This window comes from Pteropus vampyrus, unplaced genomic scaffold (assembly GCF_000151845.1).
Source record: "Pteropus vampyrus isolate Shadow unplaced genomic scaffold, Pvam_2.0 Scaffold358, whole genome shotgun sequence".
NCBI lineage: Eukaryota > Metazoa > Chordata > Mammalia > Chiroptera > Pteropodidae > Pteropus > Pteropus vampyrus.
The window spans coordinates 1,008,373-1,015,360 of NW_011889139.1; the positions used below are offsets into that span (position 1 = coordinate 1,008,373).

The window sequence follows — 6,988 nt, forward strand, 5'->3', positions numbered from 1 at the left end:
TTTTTTACTCATTAAAATATTTTGAACATCCCTCGGCATACTTTATTTTTAACTTTTTATTATGGCAAATTTTAAACACATACAAAGCAGACAGAATAGTATAATGATAGACCACGTACTGATCAGCTTCAACCCTTATCAACATGTGATCTTTCATTGCTAATCTCATCCACTTCCCCTCATCCCATGTTATTTTGAAGCAAATTCCAAATAATATGTAATTATTTTATTACATATTATTTCTACATGTATCTCTAAAAGATAAGAACTCTTTTTTATCATATGGTTTATCCTACCTTTTTAGTTATTATTTTATTTACTATTATAGTTTTATTCCTTCTTTATTAGCTGTATGATCTTTCATTGTGTAACCTATTTTATTTGCATAATCTCTGTCTTCCTTTTCCTCTCTCTTACTATATGTTTCATATTTAGAAAGGTTTATATATTTTTTCTTTTTGATATCCTAACTGCTTTTCTCTTGCTGCTTTTAATATTCTCTCTTTGTATTTAACCTTTGGCATTTTAATTATGATGTGTCTTGGTGTGGGCCTTTTTGGGTTCCTGAATTTTGGGACTCTCTGAGTTTCCGGGGGTTTTATGTCTATTTCTTTCACCAGGCGAGGGAAGTTTTCCATCATTATTTCTTCAAATAACTCTTCAACGTCTTGTTTTTTTTCCGGTACCCTTATGATACGGATATTTTTAACTTTAATAGTGTCCCATAGGCTCCTTAAATTATTATTATAGTCTTGGCTTTTTTCTTGCCATTCTGATTGAGTGCCCTTGGCTTTCCCATCCTCTATATAGGTCATTTGATCTTCTTCTTTATTCATTCTGTTTATTCCATTTAATATACTTCTCATCTCAGATAATGTGTTCTTCGTTTCTGACTGGTTCCCTTTTATAATTTCTATTTCTATTTTTATTTTTTCTATCTCTTTGTTAAAGTTCTCACTGAATTCATCTACACTTCCCCTAAGTTCATTGAGCATGTTTATAACCAGTGTTTGGAACTCTGCATCTGTTAGATTGCTTGACTCCATTATATCTGGATCTCTGTTCTGTTCTCTCATATGGTTTCTGCTTCTTTGTCTTCCCATTTTGGCTGCCTTTCTGAGTCTGTTTCTATGTACTTAGCAAAGCTCTCAAATTTCTCAGTCTTATTAGTGAGGCTTTGTGTGGTAAGTGTCCAGTAGCACAGTCCTGAGCGTGGTTCAGCTGCAGGCCAAATTTAGCCCTAGCCTGTGCCTTCCCGGGGCCAGCTGTTAAGATTCAGCAAGCAATCCACAGATGGTGTGCCTATAGTTGCCTCAAAAGGCCACACCAGAAACCGAGGCCAGCTGCCACCAGTGTGAGTCTAGGCGCTGCTCAGCAAGAGGCACCTAACTAAGAGAGGACACACCTGGATGTGGCTTGGGTGGAGCCCTGAGTTGGGGGAGGCAGAGTTTCAGGGAATCCTCTGGGCGGAGTGACCTCTGTTATCCAGTTTGATGGAGTCTCTGCTATGGCCACACTGAGTCCACGCACTGGGAGGAGGGTGGGCTCAACAGAGGAACAATAGATACTGCTGGCACTTCTGTATAGAGTGCGTCTCGCCTTGGCTCTCACTGCAACAACTCAGTGTCTCCCAGTAAGTCCCTGGTGCCCCCCGCACAGCCTAACTGGCGCTGGTGCTCAGAACGAGCAGGTCTGTCACTGCAAAAGTCCGCTCGTGGACATGGCCCCTTTAAAAGGCATCTGATGCTGCCACAGCTTCAATACCACTCAGCCTCTCGGGGCTGGCAGCCTCGCGTCCTCACCCTGTCCTACCTTCTGCTGTTGCAGAGTGATTTCTTCGTTCTCTCCCTAGTTATATGGCTTGTTCATCTAGATCCCAGGTGATTTTTCCTTGCTGTTTGCTCCTTGTTTCTGTCACAACTTTGATTTGGTCGCCAGAGGGACGAACAGAGAGAGCCTTTATCATCTACACCATATTTTTTTTCCTAGAAAGGTTTAGATTTTTAAGAGTTACCTTATACTATGGCTTTTATGTACCATCCTCGGTCCTTTCTTTTCTGGGATTATTATCAATAGATGTCCTACTCCGAGTAATAGAATGATAGTGAAAAGTAGCTAATTTCCTCTTTTCCTCTTCCCCGCTCCCTTGAACCCCCAGCAACTTTATTTAACATTGTCTTGATTCAGGGCGAACACTTGGTAAGTTATATAAATGTCTAATCACTATGTTGTACACCTGAAACTAATAGAATATTGTATGTCAACTGTAATTGAAAAATAAAAAAAAAAAAGATTATCTTGATTATTCTTGATTTTTGGAATTTTGATATAAGTTTTAGAATCAGCTTATCAATGTTTATTTAAAAAATCCTAAGATTTTGATTGGAATTATATTAAATTTCAATTTGGGGAAAACTGACATCTTCATAATCACAAGTCTTCTAATCTATGAACATGGCATATCACTCAATTTATTAGAATATTTTAAAGTGTTTTCTTAGTAATGTAGTTTTTTTTGAACATAATTTGTTAGATTTATACTTAGGTACTTGTAGATATTAGATGTCATTATAAAGACATTTTTCAATTTTATTTTCGAACTATAAGACTTAAAAACGCCTCACTGAGTCTTTCCTTTCGTCAGGCATCTGTGAGCACCAGTGCAGAGGAAGCAGGGTCTGTGGGAAAGGAAAACGGTGCATCTGGAAGGGTTGTGGTCACGTCTGCTCCCCCATCATTCAGATAGGCAAGTCGTGACTCCCTTCCACCCCGGCCCGTCCCGGGAGAATTAAGAGTTTGGTGTTTTCTGAACTTTCACAATTGTGCTCGTCCAGAAATATGGCAGAAATACACCCGAATGTCTGAGGTCTCCCTTCCTCTGCTGCTGCCCTTCCTGAGGGAAAGGTTGGTCATGAGGCCCTTTTTATCCCAACATTTTCAAGTAAAAGAACCCTAAAAAATTTTTTCACTTAATCTTTCTCAAGGAATACATACTCATTATAGAAAAGTCAGAAACTACAGAACAAATTGATGGCAAAATGTGCCAGTAATCTCATTACAAGGAGATAAACATACTTACATGTTTGTTCATATCCTTATGTATATGTATATATTCAGAGAGTGTGGTATAAAATAATCATTGCATTAAACTCCATGATCATTTTAAAACTTTCCCTTTTATTTTTTACACTCAATAATAAGTAGTGAACAGCTTTCCACGACTGTGGATGTATTTCTACAACTGTTTTTTCCCAAAGTCTTCAAAGCATTTTCATTGTGGATATATCATGTTTTGCTAATTAATTCTTGACTAATGGACATTTAGGCTTCTCCAATATTTGCTATCAAAGGATTCCCTTGGAACTAAATCTTTTGGTGCACCCTTGATTATTTCCTTAGGAAATGTTCCTAGAAATTCTGGCTCAAAGGGCATGCATTTTTTTTTTCATTTTTACAAGTTTTTAATAAAAATTATATATAAGATTACTTTACCCCTGTATCTTCTCAATTATCTCTTTTTTATATTTGCCCTTTTTCTTTCCTATTTAGAGGGACTGGCTTTACTTTCAAGGATCTTTTCATGGTCTTTGTCCAACTTTAGTCTAGTAAAAACCACCTTGCTGAGGTGAATGCTCACATAAGCAGTTGTGTCATTAACCTTCTCCCACTGCCCTCATTCAAGGTAGATAACGTATTTCTTCCTGTAAACCTGGACTACTTTGCCAGTTTGCTGCCCTTTGTAGTGTCCTTGCACAACCTGAATTTCATCATCTTTTTTGATGGACATGGATCGAACGTTGTACTTCTGTCTCAGCTCTTCGGAAAGAAGAGAAGACTTAATCTTCCTGCGAATATGTGAAGGTGCATTGAAATGCCTTTTATGGTTCTTGCTCCGGTCAGAAGTCAGAAAGGGATTGAACTTCATACTGGCCGGTAGCGCTTCAGTGATGACCACAGAAGGGAAGAGGCTCACACGCTGCTTCTGGTTCTATAAGTTTACTGGGCATGCATTTTTTAAAATTGGAAGCTACATTGCCAATTTGCTTTTGTGAGGATGTATTGTTTACACCAAAAATTTGATAAACTCCAAAATGCTGGATATATTTTAGTTTTCACTTTTTTTCTACAATAATAATAATTTCATATAAGTTTTCAGTTTTAAATCATATACTTTTAAAAACAACTTCAATTGTATTTATGAAATATTGACATGTTTTTAGGGAATGTTTCAATCATTATTTGCAATGAGTTGGCATCCCCTAGAAAGGGAAGAGAGTAAAAAAAAACAACCTCTCTGTGCCAGGTCTTTTCAAATATACTATATATATATTTTTTAATCTTGAGAGCTTTAGGTATGAGAAATGTAGGTATTCATCTCACCTCCATTTTACAGATGAGAAAACTGAGGCATGGATCAGGTACTTTCTTTTCTTTTGCTCACCTTGCCATGATTCTTCTCTACCCTCTTCCTTAAATCACTTGGATCACACTGTAATCAGCGACACCAGGAGGCTATTATACTTAACGGTGTCCCCAATTTGCACTAAAGATTGGTGTCCCCTCCATTCGGGGAAAGCAAAGCCTGACTGCCTGCCTGGCTCAGGAACAAAGCCTGGGATGGCTTTAGCCCCATTGCGCCATCTGCTGGCTCTCACTGTCCAGTGCATGACCTAACCAGCAGTACCAGCTAGAGGCGATAATGTGGAAATACCTGTAAATCTCATACTTTTTCATTTGATCTGCATAACACCTTTTTGAAGTAAATATTATTACTCTTACTGCGAATTCTTAGAAACTGGGTCTCAAAGCACATAAGTTAATAAACGGCAGTTAATAAATGGCAGGGCTCGTCACTTCCAAAGCCAGAACACTCTCTACCACACCATGCTGCCTCCCTCAATGAAGTAATTATGAGGGAACACTATTTATATCATTCTGCATTTTCCTCCAAACCATTCAAACTTTGAGAATAAAAACACCCAACATCTTTGCATAGAGTAGCCACAAGTGTGTGCCCTGGTGTGGCAGCTGCTGGCCATACTCTGACTGACTCTCATGGCCAAGTTCCCCATCTGGGACCACTTCTTCCTGCTCAGACTCATCTTTTCCTGTTTTCTGAAAAGCTCAACTGGAACAAACAAGCTGTGCCCCAGTGGGGTTTCCCCATCTCTGCTGGCTGGCCAGGCTTTCTTCACAATCCCATCTCTTCCCCTAGTCAGGACGCACATAGCCCTAGCCTGAGGAGGCCATGGGGGCTCTGACTGGGGCAGCTCTTTCTGGGGCTGCCATCATTGTCCTAGTTTGTGGGTGAACACAGCTGCTAGCTCCACAGAGACTTGGCAGTGGTAGTAGGAAGACATCTTTTCAAATCTTTCTTTGGAAATCAGACTTAGTTTAGATTCTATGTCCACCTTTTCCTAGCTCTGTAGTCTTGTATACATTGCTCAAGTTCTCAGAGACTCACTTTCTGTAAATTGGGATTAAGAATACCTACCTCACAGGCATCTGTGACAGATAAATGAGATCACAGTGTGGGCCATTTGCCTAGAGCTGGCACAATAACCAATAATCGCTAAATGGCAGGGAAAAAATCCTGGAAGCATGGGAGCCTGATATACCCCATTTCTCACCCTTGCACTGCCTCCACCGAAGAAACTGAGATACAGCAGATGATGGCCAGAGCCAGAGTGTCCTGGAGTCCCACCAATCTCAAATTGAATCCCTGAGTTGTTGTGGACCTCCTCCTGTTATCACTTTGATCTCTGTTTGGAGGCTCATTGACAAGCCCCCATTCAAACCCACGGGCATGTATGCCTTTAAATATTTTGATTCTTATTTTCAAATTGCCCCACGAGGACCATTATAATGAAAAAAACGTTAGGCGACCCACGTAATGGTTGTAGTATCACACTGACCCAATTAAACTGCTTTGTATTTTATTGGATACAAGTTCCACATGTGTTTGAAAAATAGTCCCTTGTTCTTATTCTATAATATTTGGTGTCTAGGAGATTTTCGCAACCTCAGACAATCTCATGCTTCCCCAAAAGACATTCTCTGTGGGAAGAAACAACAAGTTCTAAGTTCCTGCCATTTACCAGGCAGGTTCTGAGATTATTGCTTTTAAATCTCAGAGTTACTCTGTAGAGTAGTTGATAGTATCACTGTTACAGAGATGAAGAAACTGAGGCTACAGCAGGGAAATGACTTACCCACAGCCACATAGAGAATGAGTGGAAGAGCCCAGGTCTGTCTGTGCAGCATAAAGAAATTTGCACAGGCCCTGTACCGTGAACTCCATTTGCATAAATTAACAATATCATATTTTCTCATATGAAGTATCCTATTGTGCATAACATATTATATCTTTTACAATTTAACATTGGTTATGGACAGCTTTCCATGCCAGCACAGATAGATCTCATTCTTTTTGGATTATGGGATTACTAATGAATGAATATACTGTAATTCGTTTATCCGATACCCTTTTGGTGGCCACTTATTTGCTTGACTTTTTTTTTGCTATTCTGCAGGTTGCTGTAATAAACATGAATTTATATTTTTGTCCACCTATGGAAGTGTTTCCTATAAAATAAATTCCTAAGAGTAAAGTGATAAGGTCAAAGGTTATGAATATTTGTTATCATAAATATTTTCTCTCCCTTCCTCTTCCCCTCTACTCGCTTTCTCTTTTCCTCTCCATTCTCCCCTTCCTTCTTTCCCTACCCCTTCTCTACATTCTCTTCCTCATTAACTGTAGGGACTTTCCTTTTTTCTCGGAGACAGAGAACTCATATTATGTTCTGCGTCTAGTCTATGCTCAGATCTCTAAGCCTTGTTCTTATATGTAAAGGATCACTTCTGAAATTTAGGAAACTTTTCTCTCAGCAGAGTCCTTGGTTAGCTTATTTAACAAAGTCTAATTTGAAACTCACTGCTGAGCCATGGCCCCTTTATTCCAGGTGGGTGTGCCCTCCCTGCAAAACAG

General features: G+C 39.2%; 1 pseudogene; it reads right to left on the reverse strand.

The window, feature by feature from the left end:
- Positions 1 to 3,488: 3,488 nt before the first annotated feature.
- On the reverse strand, positions 3,489 to 3,982 carry LOC111731266 (annotated as a pseudogene).
- Positions 3,983 to 6,988: the final 3,006 nt, after the last annotated feature.